This window comes from Cryptomeria japonica, chromosome 11 (assembly GCF_030272615.1).
Source record: "Cryptomeria japonica chromosome 11, Sugi_1.0, whole genome shotgun sequence".
In the NCBI taxonomy this organism is placed as follows: Eukaryota; Viridiplantae; Streptophyta; class Pinopsida; order Cupressales; family Cupressaceae; genus Cryptomeria; species Cryptomeria japonica.
This window is the reverse complement of record NC_081415.1, coordinates 532,214,810-532,242,105: the sequence shown is the minus strand read 5'-3', so window position 1 is coordinate 532,242,105 and position 27,296 is coordinate 532,214,810. Positions and strand designations below refer to the sequence as shown.

At 33.2% G+C, this 27,296-nt stretch overlaps 2 pseudogenes; both read right to left on the bottom strand.

Moving 5' to 3' along the window:
• Nucleotides 1-5,386: 5,386 nt before the first annotated feature.
• LOC131860294 (L-type lectin-domain containing receptor kinase IX.1-like) lies at nt 5,387-7,546 on the bottom strand (annotated as a pseudogene).
• Nucleotides 7,547-23,486: 15,940 nt separating this feature from the next.
• On the bottom strand, nt 23,487-25,482 carry LOC131066431 (L-type lectin-domain containing receptor kinase IX.1-like; annotated as a pseudogene).
• Nucleotides 25,483-27,296: the final 1,814 nt, after the last annotated feature.

The following is a 27,296-nucleotide window of genomic DNA, read 5'->3' as shown; positions in this document are numbered from 1 at the left end:
CATATATATATATATACATATATATATATATACATATATATATATATATATATATACATATATATATATATATACATATATATATACATATATATATATATATATACATATATATATATATATATACATATATATATATACATATGTATATATATATATACATATATATATGTGTGTGTATATATATGTGTATATATATATGTATATACATATATATATACATATATATATACATATATATATATACATATATTTATATATATATATACATATATATATATATACATATATATATACATATACATATATAAATATATACATATACATATATACACACACACACACACACACACACATATATATATATATTAATGCATTTTAAAAGATAGATAAATATAAAAGTATAGAAATAGGGCTATCATGATGTGTAGGAATAAGAGATGTGATCTAATCACTATGCACTAAAGAATTACTTTGAAAGTTAAAACATCAAAGTGTATGTGATAGTTACTATAAATATTCAAAGAAAAGGTATAATCAAGGTCAATCACATAGGTATGAGAAAATTCAGTGAAGAAGGGAATTCAGACATATGATAAAATAACACAATTATAAATTATGCACTCTCATTCATAAGATAGAAAGAGATGAACACATAAAGGATTGAAGTATTGGATGCCAAAAACAAAAGAACATGCCAATCTATTAGTAGTACATGAACGAATACCTTACCTAAAGATAAGGATTGACATGAGAATTCTGAAAAATGAAATGAAGTATAATTAACAAAAATTTATTTCTTAAAATTAGGTTTTAAATATATAAAAATAATACTTGATCTATTTAATTCATATTCCTCTTCTAAAAAATTGAGTAATAATTTTAATTAACTTTTATCTTGTTTGATAGAAATCAGATTCAAGACTGTGTTCATGTTTGGTAGAAATTAGATTTAGATGAAATTTGACAAGAAGATTTTATTTTAAATTGTGAATAAATTTGTCTTATATAATTAAAAAAAATTTAAAATATAAATAAGAGAACCTTAAAAATAAAACATAATATCTTAACTTTAAATACATTATAAATTTTTTAAATATTATGTTATAAATATGTAAACATTGTTTTATTCTAACCCTAACTAAATTAAGATTATAATCAAGATCAAAATTACGATTAATTAATTTTTAAAAAAAACATACTACAATCAAAACCGAAAAAATTAAAATAACATTTACAATCAAAATCATAAAGAAATAACAATAACATATTAAAATTTCAAAAATAATTAATCTACTAAAAATAGCACAAGTATTAAATATAATAAACCAAACTGAATCATTTAAAATATATATATTAAATTGAATTAGTTTATTTTTTAAAATAATATGTAAGAATTTAAAAATTATATTTATTTAATAATTAAATTTTAAATTAAAAATTATCAAATAAATTTATTTTTTTAAATAAATATAAACTTATAAATAAAAATAATAATAATTTAAGCATAACATAGTAGAATTGAAGTATACTACAAGGAAAACTATGTATAGCTAAACTGAACATAGATTAAAACATAAAGTAGTAGCCAAAATAATTAAAACTAGTAAACTCAAACATAAAAAATAAGAACAAGTGGGAATCAGCCACGAGTCTAATTGTCAAACACAAAATAAAAATGGAAAGGGAAATTTTATTTATTTTTGACCAATTTGAAAAGATAGAACTTATTGTGTGACCTTTAAGCCTATGATTTTTCTCTCCTCTTTGTTCACTTGTCACTATATTTTTTCCTCCAAATTTAATAATAAGAAAAATATGAACAACGAATGAGAAAAACAAAACTACTTAAAATTGCAAATGACACCATAATAATTATAAGTACTATGAAAAGTAGGAAATCATTTGTCAACAACAAAATCTTTTTGTTTGTATAATTAACAATAAGGTCAATATCTTTGAGTAAAACTTAAATTGAAAATGGAAATGTTATCCAAAGTTGCCACCACCAAAATTAAATGAATGATTGATGTGGGAGATAGACATACTAGAGATGTATCTCATCTCCTTCCTTCCTCGATATTTGATGATTTATCATAATTTGAAATGATTTATATCCCATTTTAAATATATATGGTACTTGGAGTAATTCCACATGAAGAAGATGCACCCTAGCTCATGCTTCGATTTATTGGTGGAAATATAATTCTTTTCTTTTGCTCCAATATATAGAGATCAATAAATATGTAAAGGCATGTGTGTGTATTATAGCCTCTATTGAAGAAAATATAATCATTTCTAATTTTGCTCTTCCTATGAGATAATTGAATTTGTTAGGTGAAAGAGTATTTTATGAATATTGGCCCAAGCAGACAATTAATTATTTTTATCTCTTTCCCAAACTTAATTAATAGAAAGGAGGTGAATTAATAAAAAAATAAAAAATTGAAAAAGAGGTTCATTCTCTTATAATATAATATGAACTAAATGTTTTTTATTAAGGGAAAACAGGTTTTGAGGGAACATGAAAACCTCAGATTTTGCTAGGATCTGGAACCTACAAAGAAACATTTGCTAGAAAGATAGGCAAATAAAACCAGCAGATGAAAACAACAAACGTGGCTACTACCGGCCAAAAGCCAGCACCACACTTGTTGGCATCACAACCTAGAGAATTAGATGAAGTCGATAGAATCCCACATCCAAACATCAGAGATTTTTCAAGGTCCCCTACCCATATTCAGAAAAATCAGGTAGCACAAAGCTAGCCCGACCCTTAACCAAAAAAACACACAAACTAAGTTGGGCCCTTCAAAACTGTTAGCATCTAGCCAAAGATTAGCAAGAGGGTTTTGAAAGGCTCCCCTAATGTTTGAGTTTGGTTTTAAAATGGCTCCTGAAACCACCAAAAATTGAAACATAGCATGGGGATTTTGGAAGGAACCCCTAACCTTAGAAATGGGTTTTGAGGTGGCTCCCAAAACCACAGGTCTGACGCCAGCACCCTCAAAGCATCCGATAACCTCACCACCAACAACAAATAATCTATCCACCTCGATAGGATAGAAAAACATAGGCTGCACCGCAACACCTAAATCCACCTCAATAGGAGGGGTGTTAACTCCAAAACCATCCATCTCCACTAACAGAGAAGGAAGGGCCACCTCAATAATGCAAACTGAAGAGAACCCAAGTTGTAGAGCGACGACAAGCCATGAGATATTACAAGCAAAACACAGCTAGACCCAAGAGAATAGCCCCTCATCAAATCTTCCACCAAGCTCCAGGGCAGAACAAAATCCAAAAGAACCAAAAGAAACCCCCAAGGGCCAGCCAGATCAATCAAAAAAAAGAGGGGAAAGGGCACTCGAAGAAAACATTGCATCCCCACCCTCATGGCCTTAAACCAGGGTTCTAGAAAAGACAAAGTCGTCATCAGAAGGAACAAAGCAGCAACAAACAACAAATCCCATCCCAAGGGAAGAAGACAACCCAAGGGAAAGGGAGAGCACAAAAATCCTAGGAAAAACCTAGATGCAAAAGATCCACGTGGGTCCCAAATCCAAGGGAGGGCCTTTTGAAAGATGCACCAGATCAAACCATACTAGGCCCAAAGACAGTAGTAGTAGCCTCTATGAAGAAGGACAACAAAGCCAAGGAGAGGAGCAAGGCATCCCAGCCCACGAGGGTGGGTAGCCACACCCAAAGGGGCACACCAACAAGCATAGGAGTTGACCAGGTCGGCCTCAACCAAACCCACCGACGAACACACCAAGAACCCCATCACTGTAACCGCCAACATGCTCCAAAAGAAAGAGCAGAGACGGGCAGCCCACAAAACAGGGACTAAGTGAGGCATTGACACCATCCGACACCCACGATAGACCATCATCTGCCACAACTGCGTTCCATCCTCCCCATCGGTTTCCCCTGCTGCGTCTTGACCAGAGGAAACCCTAGCCCTTGACCCGCTCCCACTCCCACTCATCTTACTTCCTTCAAGCAAATCTTTTGTTTCGAGTGGTATGTTATTAATATGAACTAAATGTTATTTTTACTAATGTTTATAGATTTTAATAGAATTTAATTTATAAATCAAATAATCATCTTTAAAAAAAATGCTTCTAGAAATTTTTATTTGATTTTTTTTTAAATTAATATAAATATTTTTTGTTTCAATTTTTTTATGTCCTCAAATATAGTTTATATCATAATTAAATTATAACAATTTAAATCTCTTCACTTCATTTTTATGTGGAGTTAGTCTAGTAGGCTAAGTGAGTGACTATGTAGGAGTGATTCTATCTCTTATATTTAAAAAACATTACCTTAAATTGGTCGTAAACATTTGATCCAACTATCTCACGGAATGGCTTAAATCACACACACTAAGCTTACACTATTAGGCTTAAAAGTGTTAAACAATCATAGTTGACTTATCTTTTCTAGGCTTAATATGTTGTTTAAGGTGTGTGGTCACACTAAGAGTACACTTCTAGGCTTAAAAGTGTTAAACACTCACAATTGACTAACATTCTCTAAGCTTAATATGTTGCTCAGTATGTAATTTAAAACTGACCTTATCTTACCAGAATCATTTCTTCGAAAAAAAAATTTAGATAGAACATTCATACATTATATTCAAAGTATTTCTTTGCGTTCCCAAGAAATAATTATTTGAAAATTCCCTTTACAACATTCTCCACTCTTAAGGATCTACTAAGAATTGCAATAGAGGAGGAGAGCAGAGGTGTTAGGGTTTTAGGGGGAGATGGCACTGCGGAGGGAGACAGATGAGGATAGTGATCCAGCTGGTCTTGGTTCTACTTTTGCAGGATTCGTCGTGGCACTAGTTCTTTTCGTTTTGGTGGGTTTGGTCGTCCATGGTCTATGGTTTGTTGCTCTTCCCTTGGAGAGGGTGCTTAATGTGGGTTCTGCTGTTCTCCACCTCCTCTATTCGTTGATGGGTGTCCTTGTACCTGGCCATGCTGGGGCTTGGACATTTTTGTGCTTAGCTCTCTAACTTTCTTCCCTGCTTGTGCGACTGCTTAAAAATATATGTTTTCTATATAAAATACTTATGTAAAATACTTTTATAAAATACTTGGAATTCAAGTAAGCTCTTAGCTTATTAATACCTTTAATGAATCATTCCAAAGAACAGTCTGTGGTTTTCACTCACCATTTCATATTTATGTATTGTTTTTCAGAGCCATCAGCATAACATTCCATAGACAAGTTTAGAAATATGCGTCTAGCCATTGATTGCATACCTTTGGTAGTTACTATTTAGGGATAGGTAAATATGATAAATACGAATATGAGAATTTCAATGCCTTGCCAAACTGTCACAAACATGATTATTAAATGGTATTACAAATATTGTTTATGCACTTTCAATATTCCAGGCGCTCTCTGCAGTACAAAATGTTCCATCAGACATGAACGAAAAAGCAAAGACAGGACCATGAGAGGTAGTGTACACGGTTTCTGGATAACTTGGAGGAAGAGGAGGGAGTGGAGCTTTCATTTTAAGGATATCAACCACCTGTCTTATACTCAGTCTGGCTTTGGGATCCGGATGAGAGCACAACAACGCCACTAACAACACCCTTTCCATCTCCTCGCCATTGAAATTTCCACCCAGCTTTTCATCTGCGGCGTCCAAAATCTTCCCCTTTCCATACAAGTCCCACACCCATTCGACTAATATCCAATCATGGTCATCCAGGCTCCGATCTATAGCTCTTCTCCCGGACGCAATTTCGACACACACTGCCCCAAAGCTAAAGATGTCTGATTCTAAGCTTGCCTTTCTGGTAAAGATATATTCGGGTGCAAGATACCCAAATGTGCCTGCCACCACTGTTGTGTGGGAGACTCCACGCTCGCGTTCCACGACTCTTGCCAGCCCAAAATCCCCAAGCTTTGCTTTGAATTCACCATCCAACATTACATTGCTCACCTTTATATCTCTGTGCACAACAGGCTCGTCCCATTCTTCATGGAGATACAAAAGAGCAGAGGCTATGTCATATGTAATGATGTACAGATGTACCTTCTCTCCCAATTCAGGTCACCCTTCTTCTGCCCCCCAAATAAATATTTGTTGAGGCTTCCGTTTGGTAGAAACTCGTAGACAAGAAGCAGGCGGCCCTTTTCATGGCACCATCCATGGAGTTGCACAAGGTTCCGATGCCTGAGCTTAGAGATTATACTCACTTCTGAAATATATTCCTTTTGCCCTTATTTGGAGCCTTGCGATAATCTTTTCACTGCAACGATCTCCTTTGACGCAGACAAGAACCCTCTGTAGACTTGCCCGAAGCCTCCTTTTCCAAGCATTTGATCGTTGCTGAAGTTCTTCGTTGCAGATCGGAGGACAGCGTAGGAGAACTTACGCGGGCCTCGAGCAAAATGCTTGTCCAACTCTATGCTTTTCAGCTTATTTGTATTACCATGCCGCCACCAGGCTAAGACCAGCGCCAGACCAAACATTGTGGTCACCAGCATCGCCACGCAGGCTGTAACAAACAACAGAATATCATTTCTTCTCTTACTTGTCTGGAATGGTGGACTTTCCGGCTGAGTGTTGATATCCCATGAATATTGAGAAGAAAACTCCCATCTGTCGATGTCATGGGACAGCAGTGAATCTAAGTCGGTGGAAGCGGAGAAGCCAACCTTGGCGTTCTGAGGAAGAATCTGACTTGAGGTCTATTCCATACGACATGATTGGTGTTGGGGGTTTAAGCCCATAAATCGGAAAAGAATTGTCTAGACACGAAAGAAATACTTGGAGTTTCTTTGCGAGCCTGTCGTAATCGATCCATGCATGGCATTTCACCCCTTTGTCGACATAGCTATTGTTGGCAGAGATATTAACCTTGCAAACAACGCTATTCACTTTGATTATCACATAGTTGTCAACCAAGCGGAAATGATTGATGAACCAATCAAACTCCACCGCTACAATATGACTGGAGAAGTTGCCATGAGATGTCTGATTAAAGAGACCAGATGGCTCCAGGTCAGAAGAAGCCATGAAAAAGCGACTCCAGTCCCGAATGCGTTGCCAACCGTTTGAGAAAAAGAAAAGTGGTTAGTGAAATTGGCGAGAGGCTGAGAAGAGTCAGAGTTACTCCATAGAGGAACTGTTTCGCTGTAAGTAGCGAAGCCCGACTCTGAAATTGGAATTAATAGCAATGGTGTGAGTGAAACATATTTGGTGTCCCCTAAAGATGCAGACAACGCTCTTCCATGCAGCGAGACATTAGTCCACGCAGGGCAAGTGAAGTTCATTTCACTCCGCCCATTTGCTTTCAGTTGGAAGGTGCCAAAGAAGAAGAAAAAGAAGAAGAATGAAAAGAGGTCTGCCATATTTCACTTGTTGCAGAGACTTGATATAGATATGCTTAGAACATGGGCTCTTATAGCAATAAATATGTTTCATACCTGCAATATTGCTTTCATTGCCTTTATTTCCTACGTCTGACAATGGTTTTATTCGCACATTATCAGAGTCTCCTATGCTAAGATTCCACATTTTCGGGCTTTCCTATGAATATTTTGCTATATTCTCCTGTTTCTTTACTGGTCTTTCCCATGCTTTACGCTCGTTTTCACCGTATTACGCTGTTTTCAATGTTTCGCATTTCATTTCTACGATATCTTGGAGTTGTCCTACCTACAGGTGGGAGAGAAAATATGCCTATAAATTATTTAATTTTATTGGGCCTTCCTTTCGGAAGGAATTTTCTATGTGCATTTGTTCAATTTATTTGTCGCATATATTATGTAGATAATAAAAATCTCATATGATGAAGTTTAGAAATATTTAATATGATACATAGTGAAAATTTAATATAGTTTTGTTCAATGCTGATGTTTTATAAAAATAAAAGACAAGTATAATATTTTTCATTAGTTGTAAAATTTTATATTTTTTAAAATTCAAGGAAAACAAGCAATAGAAAATTATCTGGTTAAAAATTACAATTATTATTAAAAAAATAAAATTAAAATAATTTCTTAATTTTTTTCTCTATTAAAAATAATTCTTGTAAGGTAGTCTATTGATGTGTTTTGTACAAAATTCAAAATTAATAAGATTACATTCATCTTTTTTAATTGAGATTTCAATAAGCAATTATATATTTTATCAAACTCATTGTATATGCTAATCTTTCTTTCTTTTTTAAAAGAGGGGTAAATGTTTTGTCTCAGAGCTATGAATCAATGAGGTCACAAATGGGGGACCTCATCCCAACCTAAACATTAAATAATAGCAACTAACACAGAGTTTGAATCCTGATGGCAAGAACAACATCACCACAACTTAACCATGACATCATGTCAATGCTGTCATTGCATGCTAATCTAGACCATTGTATTTTATTTGCATTATTTTACTTTCACAAACAATGCAACTCTTATTGTATTGCCCTATTTTTTATAATTACATTATTCAAAATTTAAAAAAATACATATTTCTAAATTGATATCTATTTAACACATGGATTTACTCTCTAACAGTTAGTCAACTAGATTTAACTTGTATTTTCTAATTGCTATATAGTATAGCAAGACACCTACAAGACACTCGATTTATATACAAATTTAACTATAATTTACAAAGTTAAATTGTGTTTGAATATAGATTCCATGGTATGTCACTTTCATGAGTACAAATGTTGAGCATAGATTTATATAAAAACTCTTTTCATATTTAGAAGGGAATTACCTCGTCACTCTCATAATAACATGCTATACACAAGGATTACCTAATAAAAGTAGAAATAAGTAGCATTATAGATTGTAAGAACTGCTCAAGTAAGTTAAGATTAAAAAACTTTTATCTATCCTTCCAAGCCTCGTTGCTCCTAGATTGGGGCAATATATAAGTAGAGACACTTTGTATTTGTATAACATTCTATTTTTAAAATTTTCCATATTATCTTTCTAGAATAATGTACTATACCCAATTTGAATTTAAGCTATCTAACTCTTATGAACCATGCAAATAAATGTTTCTAATATTACATTACACTAAAGTATATATATACATTCTTTACAATACCTTTTAGGGTCCATATCCAAATTTAATTTTTATTTATAAAAAGATGCGTTTATTAATATGTTAATTGATCACTTAGTTTTAATATATTTCATATATAATTTTTACGATGAAAAATGTATCTTTTTTAATTTTCTCATGTGTCAAATTGTATATATTTTAAGTTTATATTTTATATATAATCATTCAATGTTAAAACCATGTGTTTTTATGTAAAGTTGACATATAGCTTTTGTTTCATATAATTTAAAAATTATATGCTTCAAATATTTATAACAAAAAGTCATATTTCTTGTTCCTTGTTTTAATTAAAGTCAACGAGTGTAGTTATTAACCATAAAGTCTCAAATTCAAATTTCAATTATGATCCAAGCGAAGTCATGTGCAACTAGAAATTGACTACGAAATCAAGAAAAAATATTCCATTTTTAGTTCTAGGAATAAAATCCCTAATTCATTCAAGTTCATCAATTAATAAGATATCTTTACTGCATTCATATCATTGGAGAATTGAGTTTAACAATTACATTAGTATTTGAGATCGCATGCATAGACATAGATATTTGAATCTCTTTATTATGTCTTTAAAATGATCTCAAAATAATTGATTTGACTCAAAAACTTGACTAAAGAAAAATGGTAAAAAATTATATAACTTCATACTATAGCATATCCTATTCTAGTGGTGTCCATTGACACCATAATTGTTTGATACTAGTGTTGAGCATATTTTATAGGATTGAGAGTTTAAAATTTAGGGTTTACATCAAGTTTAAAGCATAGAAGAAGGATTAGATCTCTAAGAGCAAGGCCCCATGCAACTGCTTAGCTTATTTTGGCTAGCAGTGACTACTTAATTTTTTTAAGAGAAATTTGTGGAACTATTTTCACCATGCAATTACTAACTTTACTGCTTATTTTTAAACAATTATTTTAATTTCTTTTAAATCTAATTTTTTAGATTATTAAATTTTTTGTCCTCCTTTAAATTGTATACATAACTCAACTATATAATTTAATATTTAATAATTATCATTTGTTGCTACATTGATTGGAATTCATTTTCCCTGTTATGAACTTGGATAATTTACAAAATGTTTAAATATTTAAAATAATTCAGTGGTAATAATGTCTAAACAAGGGAATATCATTACAAAGACAACTTTTGAACTAGTCAATAAGAATGTTTGAGAAATGCAAATTCACTAGTAAGAATGTCTGAACAGGGGAATATCATTGCAAAGACAACTTTTGCACTCATTGGTAAGAATGTTTGATAACTGCAAGTCTCTTAAACCATTTGCAACAAATTTATTCAAACCAAATTATAACCTGCAAATAGACAGGGTTATATGATTGGTTGCAATTTGCAACAAATGCCAAGGAAAGAATCACAAAAGATAGAGAATTCAAGGAACACTTTTAATATGCATTTGGTCAATCGCTTAGTTGAATCTAGCACATTAGCTCATAAATTGGGGAAAATAATGAGAGAAATTAGATATTTGGTTTCATGCAATCAACAATGAATTTCCAGTTCTACAACAAAGGATTCAAACTAATGGATCATAAGCTGCTTGATTTTTTAAAGGAGATTAGTGGAGTCCAATAACAAGAGATGGACATGGAGTACTATGACTTTTGATATTTGGATCCCATTGAGTCCTTGGGAGTTGTTAAATTAATCAAGTTGGGAGATATTTTTTAAGCCAAAGAATACCTTCTTCCAAAATAGTTAGGATCTCTTCAAATGGTTTAAGAGATTTGCATGCCTACCTTGAAGGTTATCAAAGAAAATGTGAAGAATTTACAAATTCCAAAGGTGGACATAATTCAATTGTATATTCTTATATTTAATTATAATAAATTTCATTTTCCTTATTACCAACTAATAGGAATGATAACTGAGTTCCATTGATCCTTACTATTGCAACCAAGAACGTCAGCTGATTTGAATTTCATGTGATAAAATATGATATTCTAACTAAGTTTAACCAAGCATTACTATTGCAGTCAAGAATATCACTTAATCTGAATTTCATGTGGTAAACTATGATGTGGAAAATCAATAGTGAGACCGTGATTCCATCCAGGAATTGTTATTTAACACATACACTTTATTTAAGCCTTTACATTATGCATACAATAGTTGATATAATTATATGAGAAAAAACATAATGCATTAATAAATTAAAGATATTGAATCACTCAGTTTATACTTAAAATATTTTATAAAACCATTCATTAGAAAAAAAAAATACCATAAATATATCATAGATCATAACAGGAAAAAAAGAAAAGAAAACAGTAGTGACAAAAAATCATTAAAAATCATTTAAGCAAATGCGTTATTTTTCAACAATTGATATTCCTAAGAGTCTTCATCAATATTTAGCCTTAACTGTTGAGATCCATATTATTTTTAGTATCAATGACAAATTCCTTTAATGCAATTCGAGTTAACTCGACAGTGGAATCCCCTAAATTTGCTTCATTGTTTGATATATTATTCTCATACTCATCATGATAACTAACTTCAATATCTTCTTCTTCAATTGTCAACATAATATTATGCAAAATACAACACACAAAATAATTTTTGGGTAGCAATTGCAAATTTGGATGACAAATTTTTTAATTTAAAATTTGCCATAGCCACTTTAGCTTTCCAAAGGCACGTTCAACAACAATATGAGTTGAAGATAGTTTAAAGTTTAATGACTTTTGATTCTCCGTTGTAGGTCCAATAAAAGGTTTGATTAACCATGGTAGCAATGGATATCCACCATCACCAATAATATACTCTCTCATATTTGTTGAACCAATAGAAACTAAAATTCCATTTAGCCTCTACCCACCTCGCATAGCCTATAGAAGGAAGAATTTCTTAGGAGCCTAGCATCATTCATAGATCTAGGCCAACTTATAAAATATCCATGAAACACATATACTATCAACAATGGATTGCAATGACATACCATAGTAGTGATCATGAACATATCAATCAGATGAATATTCATTCGTTGGAAGCTCAAAATCAACATGAGTTACATCTATAGCACCACAACAATTTGGAAAGCCCCGTTTTTGGTGAAATCCACGTTTGACAAGTTCAAGTGTCGAATGATCACTTGGCCATTGTATGTAGTTTCAAAAATTAACATGCATAGCATTAATGAACTTTTCCACAACTCTTGTAACTGTTAATTTTCCACACCCAAAAAGTTCACTTATATTAATCATAGACATTCCAGATGACAATCTTAAAATAGCAATAGCTACCTGTTTCTCAGCTAGAAGCACTCTACGCTTGATAGATGTTGCTAATGATAGCGGTATATCACCTTTCTTAAGATCTTCATGCAATGATTCACATAGAAATTGAAACAATTCATATGGGAATCTAAAAAATCTATAGAATTGTGTGTCATCACATTTAACTTTAAAAATGTAATGATTCCACCAATGCAAAGAACATGGCTTCACATACCACTCACCACTAACCTTCCCTTCCCATTGAGAAGTGGAAAAATATAAATTGAGAAGTACACAGAGTTGTTGTTCTCAACATATTGCATGAAGCTCCAAATCCATTTCATCTTCTACCTTATCATTTGAATATTGAGAAGCTTGAGATGATTTTTTCTTATGTCTCTTAAATATGTTTGTTGAATCTTCAACGTCACTCCAAAATTGGAATACAATCTATTGTATCACTAAAAGACATTGCAACAATACTCAGACTCTTTTTCTATTATTGGAATCCATCATGTATGTTGCACAATTTAAAGTAATAAATTTAAAAAAATTATACTTGACAAAATAAAAACAAGGTGTATACTCGAGATATAAATTGTAAATAGTCTAATTACTAATACAATAGTGTAATTTTTAAGATGAGAAATTGAATCAATAGAAACATTAAAAAGTAAGATAAACCAAATTTACCATACACAACCATTGATTTAAAAGTTAAAGAATTTGTGATAACATTTTTACAAAATGATTGGCAATGTTAAAGAAAAACATGTTCTTGAAAATATTCACTAATAGCATGATAAAAACCAGATTATTTCAAAATAATCAAAAGAAAATTAAAAAATAGAACAATCAGATTATTCTAACATCCACTCTCATTAGTTTGTGATATTTCATATTTATTGGCTATTTATAAGTCTTAACAATGGCCAAATATCATACTACACCATGCAAACTCTCTTTTAGATTACCAACTTGTTTTTACTAGGCTCATAGTACAACTTCAGAAAATACAAATAGTTGAAGATAAAGTCAAGAAATTTACAAACTCTAATAGTTTCTTTATTTACAATTAATATATCTCAAATCTTGTATTTCATGAGACTTGACTCAATTGACTAGTGAAATGGTTATGTATCACTTTTAGATTATAGGTTCAAAATATTTCACTATGAATTATGAAAGTTGCAAATCATATAAATCAATCTTTTCAATAATTAAAAAGTATAAGATTATGATGCAGAGTGGGCAACTAGAAGGTTAGAAGACCCAAAATCACCCCTCTATGCCTAATCCAAAACCTAATTCAACCCCACAACTAAGGTCCTAACACACTAATGCAAACCAGTCACCTATTGCACTTCTTAGGGAGGTTTTGGACTGTTTCACAACTAGGATAACTCACCTTAGCCTTCCAATCAATTTTGGAAGTCTCTTTTGTGCACCCGAGTCAAGAAACCCCTATTTAGGCCTAGTTCTAGTAGCCCTGCCACACTGGTATTTCCAACTTTATTCAAAATTATTCTAAGGAACCCTTGGAAAAAAATTGTAGATTTGAGTACCCTTTTGGGGTTTACATCCAATCCCAAGAGATTGAGGCTTGAATCTACTCCAGCACCCCTAAGCATCTATTGTGGACATAGACCTAATAAGCCTAATTAGGCTTGTTTTCCAAAGCAACCACTTGATAATGGATTTGAAAAACTAAAATAACCACTTGGACATGTTCATTTGTCCTCTAATGTATCAAAACAATCATCAAACTGCTCTCCATACACTCCCTTGGTGACTGTTTGCTCTTTCCTCCTTGTAGTCTAGACTAAACACATTGTCTTGTTTAGCCTAGGGCTTGGTGGTGACCACACCAACCCTCACTCCCAGATTCCACCCTTTTGGAACCTCAATGTAAACTCCCCTAACTTGTATTTTCTAAAAGATCGTTGAATTCCACATTGGAATTTGCAACTTAGGGCCACATCTTAGGTGAAACCCTATGAATTGAGGTTCTGAATGATACTTTTCAGTAAACCGAGCACAACTCGCTCCAAATGATGCCAAATGGATTCATACCACTTGAATTAGAACTTGCACTTACATCACAATACAACCACTTCAAAATTCCATGCAATTAAATCCTCTGTCAGATCGTATTGTATGTAAAATAACGAGAATTGGGTGAAATCTAAGTTTTCTTGTTATTCAATCCACCAAATCTTCATACACACCATCCAACACCAACATGGATGATCTCAGAGGCCTAAATAGGTCTTTCCTCAATGGCTATAATAGTTTTCAATTAGTTATGGCCGTTGGAACCTCTTTTCCACAATCGGTGGAAATGTTGCTTTGCAACTTTTTACAGTTTTGCATAATTGACACTTTTGATGTGCGAAAGTCCCTAATGGACTTTGTAGACCTATCCTAGGCCTAAATATACTCAAATCAACCTATCAGCATGCTTCCTACACATTTTGAACCCCATGGCCTAATTTGGTCTCTAGGTTTATAAATGACCTTATAGCCAATTGGCCTTACAAATGGGTTTCTTATTACATCAAGAGGATCCAAACTGATCCAACACACCAACCTAGGATCTAAGACCACCTATCTACCACTCAAACAACAAAATAAATCAAGAGACCAAGAGAGTGCCCTGTACCATACTCCCAGGGCTAGAAAAAACTCGAGTCTCTTGAGTTGGAAAATCTGGGACCTTGCATCCAATCTTCTCCAAGGCCTTCTCTATCATCTAGGTTGCATCTTTTAAGGGTTTGTCATTCCATTGGACTAGGTACTCATAGTAGGTATGCCTCCTTATTTTCTTACTCACCCTCTTGTCAAGTACATACTCAACTTCAAGCTTAGGCTGCTTAGGTAGGTCTCGTAACATCTCTTCCCTACTGAAGTCATCTTGACCTGCATCACACACATCAGTAACTAGAGCTTTATATGCATATATATCTGAAACATTGAAAGTGTTAGAGAGACCAATGTCTGGAGGAAGATCAATTTTGTAGGAATTGTTGCCACACTTTTGAATGATCTTGAAAGAACCTATTTTATTCATCATTAACTTGGTATATTTCTCCTTAGGGAGTCTCTCCTTCGTGAGATGAATCATCACCATATCTCCAACCTTAAACTATAAATGTCTTATTTTCCTATTTTTTGCATGCTTTTATTTGTTTGAGGTTTGTTCCAACCTATCCTTTACTTGTTGGTGTATGTCTCTCATCACTTCTTCTTTCCAAATATTTCGTATCTCTCAACTCCAATACACCTCTAGGGTGTGACCCATACACTATTTCAAAGGGACTGTGACCAGTGCGCTTATTCACTGAGTCATTATAAGCAAATTCTTCTTGAGGAAGTATTGAAACCCATGTAGCTCCTTGATCCTTAGTTAGACACCTTAATAGGTTTCCAAGTGACCTATTGATGAGCTCGGTCTATCCATCAGTTTGGGGATGATAGGCTAATGTAAATGATAAATTGGTACCCAGCCTTCTCCAAAGTGTTCGCAAAAATTCCCAATAAACTTAGAATCTCTATCTGAGATTATTGATAGTGACAAACCATGTAACCTTACAACCTCTTTGAAGAATATACCTGCTATGTGGGATGCATCATGTGTGGTTTTACAAGGTAGAAAGTGAGCCATTTTTAAAAACATGTCAACAACTACATAGATGTTGTCATAACCCTGTTTGGTCTTTGGGAGTCCTAATACAAAGTCCATGCTGACCGAATCCTATGTCTTGTTTAGTATGGGCAAAGGAGTATACAAAACTACATTTGAACTGCTACCCTTGGCCTTCTGATAAATCATACAACCTTCCACATACTTTTTGATCTCAGTCTACATCTGAGGTTAGAAGTTGAAAAATAGTTCGCTTAAATTACTACATCTTCCAACTGTTGAACTTCTCAAAATGTCAATAACACGCATGTTGTCACCATTGTTTCCTTTGAGTCATTCTAGCTTCAACCAATCGTCAACAAACAACTCGATAAGTCAAAACGAGTCCATCATGGTCCCCACAAAATCCTTAAGACTATCTGCTAATGTTCTCATTCGGACCATTCATCAGTTTCCAACTTAGCATGACACTATGAGTCAGTCATGGTCCCCATCAAGACCATCTCAAAGCATATCAACATATCGCCACCTGATGAAAGTGTAACTCAATAGTTCTCATTGTCACCATGCTTTGTTCCACCCGACCTCCGATCCCCGATAGTGGACCCCTCACAAGTCTCTTATCGGCCAAAAAATGAGACTTTGATTTCCTCCTTCGGACAGGTTACCGAAACCCCAAGCTATACCGAAATCTTTGTCTTTGCCAAGACTTCGCCAAAGCTATATCGACCTCGAGCTTGTTGGTGTAGCAACATAACTTTGGTTGACTATTGTGGGAGACATACCGAAACTACAAGTTATACCGATATATTGCTTCATGTCGACAAGACACATCAACTGTCTCCCTAACATCGGTAGGAGGAGTGACTTCTCCAAATTGCCTGGTAGAGTCTTATTGAAAGTAGATGCTATATCGAAATCACTGCTTGTCCAAGCAGGTGCATAACACAGAGGCTATCAACTACTGTATCAATAACATGAAGTTTATTCAATTCTTTTTGAAGATGATCAATAACACACAAGTTATCCACACTGAATTGCTCATTTCAGAGACCAAGTGCCATTTGTTTGAGATTTCAACCAGTAAGTTTGAGACACCCACTCTCAACAGGGGAAGTGTACATGCCACCATCTCATGAATAAATTGTAGGGGTAAGACTCAATAAGAATAATATAAGATTTCTAGGCATTATATGCTCCAAATTCAGATCAATTCTTGACTTTAGGTAAAGCCATTATGAAACAGTGTGCATGTTATTGACACCACTTAGTGAGTAAATTCAAGATGCAAGACTTAACAAACATAATATAAGTTCTGTATAGGACAACTATTAAAGTTCTTCCCTTTTTAGAGCCATTAGCATAATACTTTACAGAAGTTCATAAAGAAGAAGTGATTATGACGTACGAAGACCACAAATTGCATCTTAGCAATCTGTAATAACCACGATCAGTCAATTGGATATGCATATTGTTTACACATTCTCAATATGCTAGGCGTTCCCTGCAGCACAAATATTCCATCAAACGTGGACAATAAAGAGAAGATAAGACCATCAGAGGTAGTGTACACTATTTCCGGACGGAGGATGAGGAGGGAGTGGAGCTTTCGTTTTCCAGATATCGACCACCTGTCTTATGCTCAGTCTGGCTTTCAGATCCGTATGAGAGCACAACCACCCCACTAACAGAACTCTTTCCATCTCCTCAGCATTAAAATTTCTATCCAGCTTTGCACCCACGGCTTCCAAAATCTTGCCTTTTCCATACAAGTGTGAAACCGATTCAACTAATCTCCAATTATGTTTCCATTCTTCATGGAGATTAAAAAAAGAGCAGAGGCAATGTCACATGCAATGTTGTACCTTCTCCCCCAATTTAAATCATCTGTCTTCTCCTCAAATAAATATTTGTCTAGACTTTTGTTTGGCAGATATTCGTAGACAAGAAGAAGGTGGCGCTTTCCATGGCACCATCCGTGTAGTTGCACAAGGTTCCGATGCCTCAACTTAAAGATTATACTCCTGAAATATATTCCTTTTCCCTTTGTTTGGAGCCTTGTGATATTCTTTTCACTGCCATGCTCTCCTCCGACGCAGACAAGACGCCTCTGTAGACTTTTCAGAAGCCTCCTTTTCCAAGCATTTGATCCTTACTGAAGTTTTTAGTTGCAGCGCGGAGGAGAGCGTAGGACAACTTACGCGGGCATTCAAAAGAAATAGTTGGAGTTTCTTTGCTGCCCCGTCGCATCCACCCATGGAAAGATTATGCTTCTTTAACACCACCACCATTTGCAAGGCCCATTTCTTCCTCCAACTCAAGCAAGTTCACAAAATCAATAGAGTTGAGCTTGGAAGATTTGGATGGTGAGGTGACATTTTTCATCTTTTCATTCACTCTTCCATGAGAAATTGTTTTCATTTAAGAGGGGACAAAACTAGGACACCCTATTCCTTAAGTCGGGTTGGTACCCTCAATCCATCAATCCTTCAAATTTGTCACTCATCTTAATGATGAATTTCTAAATGTCAAAACAAGCCTTATGTCTTTAATTGCACATCCAATAGGTCTCCACCTCAAAAGGAATATTCGATTGATGTTTTTTTGTAATTTAAACATGAAAATTGATGAAAAAAATTCTCATGAAAGGTCCATAGTAATAAACCTCACAAACACATCTATATAAATTTGTAAACCTCATTTCCTTCTAAATAAAAAAAATGGTTTAACTTTTAACTTCTGAAAGAGTTAATTGTTTTGGTATATATATTTTTACTCCCTTATGTTGTCCCTCTTACTTTCTTGCACAACACAATCATAGCTTATATTTAGACCATAATAGAAATTTCATATTGATTATTGATCAAATTCTGATAGCTTTAATTGAGAACCAAAATCTAGTTAATCAATTATCAAAATCTAATATAACACAACAACTGATTTCTCAAATTTTAAATCATATCTCAATAATTTACAAATGCATACATCTTAATTACATAAAATAACGATGATAAGACATAATGCCTAAAATGAAATACAAGAGACAATTCATAAAGTTGGTTAAATTTTCACCATATTTAAATAAATTCTTCCCATGATATATTGAAGGTAAGGAGACACATAACTTCATCTTATTTACTATTGACATCAAGAATAGTGTCAATGTGACCCATACACAATCAATTTATTTACGACCTTTAATCTATCTAATGGAAATGCATATATCCTATTAAGTTTGTATTAATCTCATACGAGGCAGGGTGTTGCATAAAAGGCTTCCAAAAAAGAGAGCAGGGGAAAGAAGCTCCCATAAAACTAACGTCCTCTATTAAAGATATGCAAAAAGGCCCATGAAGGAACAACAACCATCAAAAAAGCACAAAAGAAGCCTCAGGAAAGTCTTCACCAAAACTAGCAGAAAGATCGTCCACAAAACAAGGTAGCTCCTAGCCAGAAACAACACGGCCAACCTGGATAGCTCCAACAAAATCAGACGTTACTGGTGAAAACCCACCTCCAAAACTGCGTCCTTGCCCATCAATCTTAATAGGAATCCCACCAAAGCAGGCCGCTAAGCACACTGAGAAATAAGCCAACAATACCTAAGGGCGGATGAGTAAAGGCGTAAAAGCACCAAAACCGTCATCGTCCTCATCCTCTGATTCAGAGGATTCACCTAGCACAGAAAACCCTCCTCCTTTGCTACCACCAGACCCTTTCCTGCCCTACAGATTCAAAAATTTGCCTTACTCCCACTCACTTCTCTCTCTCCCATCTCAAAACTCTCCATTTCCACATTTAGAAAAATACAGTTGAGACTATTAATTGATGTTATATTTTTGAAATTGAATGAGAAAGATAATGATATTTAGTTTATTAATTGAAAAATGGTTTGTAATAGATGGCATTTTAAAATGTTTTTATTGTTAGATCATAAATAGTATCTCTTTGTTGGTAAATTGTGTTAGATTCACATTTGATTTTTATTAGGTTCACAAACTAATAATTTATAATTGCAAATCTATATTTGATTTATGAATGCATTCGATAATAAGTAGTTTTTTCTACAAGTTTCTATAATAAGAATCCCTTTATTCAATATTTTCTCAATATTTACAAACATAGTGATATCTACAAATACTTTTAACGGTTGTCAATTAATCATGGGGAGGCAAGATATCATAGATAAACTTCTAAAAATTAAATAAGTTTGAAAATAAAAAGAAAACAGCTAATTATACTAATTATACAAATTATTTACTCATTTTATTGCAATAAATAGAAATATGCTACTATTAATTACTTAAGTGCACTAGAATTATTAATTAGGAGATAACACTTATTTTTCATAGTGTATGTATTGGATGTATTGAAATACTACAAATATAACATATAATTCTACCAAATGTGTGTTTAGTCAATTCAAGGTAAAAATCTAAAAGGGACTATCTAGTTAAATTTGAATATCAAAAGAACAAAACTTGCATTTATAAAGTTGCCCCACAACCATAAACTTGTTTATAAATGGATTAACCAGCACATCTAGCACACAAACAACTAACTCGAAGTACACATATAAATAAATAAAGTAGATAAATTAATAAAATAAATGTACAAGAATGTCTAAATAAATAATAAGATATATAAAGATATATAAACATATAGATAAATAAAAGAATAAATAAATAAACAAAATATTAATTAGAACATACTATTTATCATTATATACATATACCTAAACATTATTTTAAAATAAATATTAAATTAAATAAATAAATATAAAAACTGGAACCTTCCATTTCATCTATATTTTATAATTTACAATCCTTTTTTAAATCTCTTGGTAAGTAGTCAAAAATGTTTTTTTTTGGGTTGCTAATATGTTTATAATATTATTTTATATAAAATAAATTAGAGAAATTAGAAAAAGGTATTTATATATTAAAAATATAATGTAATAATTTTTTTAAAAAATTTCACATAGGTCAAATGTGAATTGACAAAAAAAAGGCAAACTTTAAAAGGAATTCATTATCTTGAAAAAATATATAAATTAAATGTTATTTTTTAAAAATTTAAATAAAATTATATATATTAAATAAAAATATTTTTTTTACAAAATTATTTCTTTTATTTGAATTTTTGTTATAATAAAAATAGGAGAACATAATTCTTGGTATATAAAAGTAGGTTATATATATGCATTTGTGCATAACGTCTTGTATATGTACATATATGAGACATTATTAATGTATATTAGAATAATAATTAAGAATTGATAATTGTAATAAGAAAATATTCTCAAATTGAATGAGAAATAAGACACTTGCTTCATGATTTATGGAGAAGAAATAAATGTTAGTCCCTCTTAAATTAATTTGGTCGTCATTTAAAATTATTTTGTTGATGTGTTGCTTGACTCAAGAATAGGACAGGCTAATAATCCTCTATGGGTTGAATCAATGTATTCCAAAGTTAAATTGACCTCTGTAGAAATGACTTAAGCTATAAAATCAGTTTCCATGTGCAAGATAAATTTGCTTTTTTATTGACGTTTTCAACCTTTTTCACCTCACTCACTAGTATTTGATTATGTAGAAGGAACTTAAAATATTTAAAATTACCACATGAAGCTATTAAATTTTAAGGTTTAAATTCTCTAGTCAATGATCTTGGGTTAGTATATAATTGCATCTTTCTTAGATACAAATACTATTATAAACATGTTGTTTTTATTTCTCCCAATTAAAATGTTCCTAAGATGTTTCTCTTTGTAATTATTTTTTAATAATATTTTGATTATTATTTATTGTGAATCAATTGAATAATGTATGCATTTAATTTTTACTAGATAGAGATATAAAACATGCAAATTTGAAACAATTTATTTCTCAAATGTTATTAATAAGGATGACATTTGATAAATAAAATATGGTGGGGAATTGAACATGAACTTTGCGACATTGGTCAAATACATGAAAACATAAATCTCAAGGTTGACAATGAGTATATGCATGTGTATGTAACCATGGTTGTAAAAAATGGATATTAGTGATGAATGCATGACATTAATTTTAATTATAGAAATGATGAGATATAAATTATAGAGGTATTTGTAAATGGGAATAGGTAAGGGATTGGGGAAAGATAAAAACTTAAGTACATGAGTGTACCACTTGCCACTATGTAATTTTATTAATGGAATCCATTAAAATGGGCCAAAAACTAAGTGTAATTGAAATATGCATAAAAATATCACAATTATATATTGTCATGATTTTGATGTGTATGTGAATACTAAAATACGCATGAATTTTTATGTAGTCATTTCTAGAGGGTCTAAAGGACTATCAAAACATGTGATCCACACTAATAAAAATACATAAAGTAACAAAATTATAACAACCAACATAATATGTACATTTGGAATACCTTCTTTGAGGGAAAAAAATATAGTCTATAAATATTTTCTTGTTATGTTATTTGATACACATTTGCAATATCCCAAATAAATTTGTGCTCCATATGCAATGCTCCATAAAACTAATACAATGATATGATCATGACAAAGGTAGATTAGGGGTTGATGTTCTTACATATCATCAATTTAATAGTCAAAGGTTATTTTTGATAATAAAAATAGCATAAATATTAATGAGATTTTATTTTGAATGAAATATAAAACTACTATTGAGCATTTGCTACCCAAGCGTTGTAGCTCAATTAGTTGAATGCAATTGGTTAGTGTGATGTTATGTTGCTTGATTGCACCCTCTACTAAGTTTCAAGAATCAAAACCCTTAAAGGAATGATACAAGGGATAAGACTAAGATTGTGCCCAAAGTGAGTTTGGAAGAATGGATACAGATCAATATTTAGCTCTCAAAAGAAAAAGTATCAACTTGTAGATAATATTAAATCATCATTAAAAAGTTTTAATCATTTAAATAAATAATATTTAAACAGAGTGGTTGAAGTTATAACATCAGTTATAACATCATTCAATGCATGTACAAGATAACGACGTTTGTTGAATTTCAATTAATACATTTGCAGAAATTGCTATAATTTTCAACACTAATTGTGAAATGGAGATAGATGACAACAATTCTCATAAATAAATTAAAAACCGATCTGTACTAAAAACAAATGAAAAGAAAATTAATTCTTTATTTTCACAAATAATAAATTTTAAAAAATGTTATTTTTTCTTATATAATACTTTTTATGAAATACTAGAAATTCAACAAAGCTCTTAGCTTATTCATACCTTATATGAATCATTCCAAACAACAGTCTATTGTTTTCACTCACTATTACATCTTTATGTATTGTTTTTTAAGAGCCATTAGCATAATACTTCATTGACAAGTCTAGAAATATGTGTGTAGCCATTCGTTGCATACCTTTGCTAGTTGCTATTTAAGAATAAGTACTAACGATAAATAAGAAGACGTGAATTTGGACGCATCTGTCACAAGCATGATTATTAAATGGTATTACAAATATTGTTTATGCACTCTCAATATTCCAGGAGCTCTCTGCAGTACGAAATGTTACATCATAAATGAACGATAAAGCAATGACAGGACCATGAGTGGTAGTGTACACGGTTTCTGGATAACTCAGAGGAAGAAGAGGGAGTGGAGCCTTCATTGTCAGGATATCAACCACCTGTCTTATGCTCAGTCTGGCTTTGGGATCCGGATGAGAGCACAACAACCCTACTAACAACACGCTTTCCATTTCTATCACCATTGAAATTTCCACCCAGCTTTGCATCCGCGGCGTCCAAAATCTTCCCCTTTCCATACAAGTCCCACACCCATTCGACTAATCTCCAATTATGGTCATCCAAGGTCCGATCCACAGCCCTCCTTCCGCACGCAATTTCCAGACACACTGCTCCAAAGCTGAATACGTCCGATTCTAAGCTTGCTTTTCTGGTAACGACACATTCGGGTGCAAGATACCCAAATGTTCCTGCCACCACCGTTGTGTCCGAGATTCCACGCTCACGTTCCACCAGTCTCGCCAGCCCAAAATCCCCCAGCTTTGCTTTGAATTCGCCATCCAACATTACATTGCTGGCCTTTATATCTCTGTGCACAACACGCTGGTCCCACCCTTCGTGAAGATATAGAAGAGCAGAGGCTATGTCACAGGCAATACTGTACCTTCTCTCCCAATTTAAATCACCCTTCCTTTTCTCCCCAAATAAATATTTGTCAAGGCTTCCATTGGGCAGAAACTCGTAGACAAGAAGCAGGCGGCCCTTTTCATGGCACCATCCTTGGAGTTGCACAAGGTTCCGATGCCTCAGCTTAGAGATTATACTCACTTCTGAAATATATTCCTTCTGCCCTTGTTTGGAGCCTTGCGATATTCTTTTCACTGCCACGTTTTCCTTTGACGGAGACAAGATGCCTCTGTAGACTTGTCCAAAGCCTCCTTTTCCAAGCATCTGATCATTGCTGAAGTTCTTCGTTGCAGCGCGGAGGACAGCGTAGGAAAACTTACGCGGACCTTGAGCAAACTGTTTGTCCAGTTCTCTGCTTTTCAGCTTGTTTGTATTACCATGCCACCACCGGGTTAAGAGCAGCGCCAAACCGACCATTGTTATCACTACCACCGCCACGCAGGCTGTATCAAACAACAGAATAGCATTGCTTCTCCTATTTGTCTGGTGCGCTGGAATTTTGGGCTGCGTGTCAATTTCCCATGAATACTGAGAAGAAAACTCCCAACTGTAAATGTCGTGGGCCACCACTGAATATAAGTCGGTTGAAGCGTAGAAGCCAACCGTGACATTCTGAGGAAGAATCTGAGTGAGGTCTATTTCATACGACAAGATCGGTATTGTGGGTTTAGGCGCAAAAATTCGTGAAGAATTTTTTAGACATACAAGAAATACTTGGAGTTTCTTTGCTACCCCGTCGTAATCGATCCATGCGTCACATCTCACCCCGTTGTTGACGTATGGATTGTTTGCAAAGAATATACTCATGTAAGCAACGCTATTCACATTGATTTTTACATAGTTGTCAACTAAATCGAGATGATTGATGAACCAATCAAACTCCACTGTTACAATATGATTGGACAAGTGGCCATGAGATGTCTGATTAAAGAGACCAGTGGCATTTACAGGCGGCTTCAAGTCAGAAGAAGCCATGAAAAAAACGAATCCAGCCCTGGATTCTATGCCAACCATTTGAGAGAAGGAAAAGTGGGTAGTGAAATTGGCGAGAGGGTGAGAAGAGTCAGAGTTATTCCATAGAGGAACTGTTCCGTTGTACGTCGCAAAGCCCGACTCTGAAGTTGGATTTGATTGCCATGGCGTGAGAGAAACATATTTAGTGTCCCCTAAAGATGCAAGCAACGCTATTCCTTGCAGCGAGACATTAGTCCAGGCAGGGCAAGTGAAGCTCAGTTCACTCCACCCATTTGTTCTCAATTGGAAGGTGTCAAAGAAGAACAAAAAGAAGAATGAAAATAATTTTGCCATTTTTCACTTGTTGCAGAAACGTGATATCTATATGCTTAGAACATGGCCTTTTATAACACTAAATGTGTCTCGTACCTCCAATATTGCCGATGTCTTTTTCGTTGCCTTTATTTCCTATGTCTCACACGGTTTCATTCGCATATTATCTGACTCTCCTATGCTTAGATTCCACATTTTCGGACTTTCCAATGAAATTTTTGGTATATTCCCCTGTTTCTTTACCGGTCTTTCCCATGTTTTACGCTCGTTTTCATCTTATTACGCTGTCTTCATCTTTGAGTAACCGAGAAAATATGCCTATATCAAATTATTTTTTAATTTAATTGGTCCTTCCTTTGGAGAGGAATTTTTATGGGCAATTTTATGTGCACATTCGTTCAATTTGTTTGTCGCATGTAATTTAATTGGTCCTTCCTTTGGAGAGGAATTTTTATGGGCAATTTTATGTGCACATTCGTTCAATTTGTTTGTCGCATGTATTGTGTAGATATTAAAAAAGAAATTTAGAAATATTTAATAGGTTGGAGTGTGAAAATTTAATATATTTAATTATTTGTTGAATGGTAATGTTTTTATAAACAAAAGTAAATTAGTACATATATCTTAAGGATAATTTTTATAAAGTACTTCGATATATATCTTCTTATATTGTAATTTATATTACATTATAATTATAAAAATAAAAATAAATAAATAAATAGTTTATAAATACTTAATGTTCATCCATTGTAAAAAAAAAAAAAAAAAGATATTTCTTATTTATTTATACATAACAATAAACTCTACACAATCAAGGTTGATCCCAATCCTTCTTTATTCAAGATGAAATAAGATGCATATATGTGTTTAACACTATGATTCCTTCAACAACATAGTCTCCTATCAATGATGCTTCATTATAAAACAATTGAAGTTCATTAGAATTTACACCTTCCTTTAATGGATATGAGGTCACTAAATACAACTATGAAGCCTTGAAGGAGCCTTGTGTGTCACTTATCGATGCTTCTTCTAAATCTAGTACAACCTCTCCGTCCAACACATTGCTTGATGATGATTGGGGATCTTTTGGACCCTCTTGTCCAGACATTTCAACTCCTATATTTAATTCTAAACATGGATACAGTGGAAATGGTTTAGGATATGTGAAAAAAAGTTTTGAGGCTCATGACAAATCTAAATCACACTTTTCTAAAGGAGGTTTAGGTTTCCAACCTCCACCTTTGTCAACATCCCCTCCCCCATTGCCTAACAAATCAATGTCTTCTTTTCCCAAATTTTCATCACAACACAAGAGTATTTTGTCTAAGCTTCTTAAATCCAACTTCATTATTCTTCCTTTGAAAAATTAAAGAAACAATTGTAAAAATAATCAACAAAACCCTTCCTTTTGCAAGTATCATCAAATCCATGTTCATTCCACCAATGAATGTCATGAATTGGGGACTAAAATTTAACAACTTATTGTAATTGATATCATTAAAATAGTATATTGAAATGAGTTATTCTCTCATTTTAGCAATTCTACATAACATTTAAGTTCTTATTATGTTTCTCGTCAATATGTGACATTATTAGCTTACCTATTGGGGGCTTGCTTTCATTCATGGTGGTACACCTTTAGGTGCAATCATAATTTGGTAGAATAATAACATATTAGTTTTTTTCCCTCCATGCTTGAGGAGCAAGAATAATTATCAATCGTTTCTCCTTCCTAGGGGTACACTTTCCCTTTATTGAGTTGCATCTTTCATAACTTGATATCCTTTCTTGCATAGAATTGTTTGTCCATCATGCAAATACTCTCTTTGCTT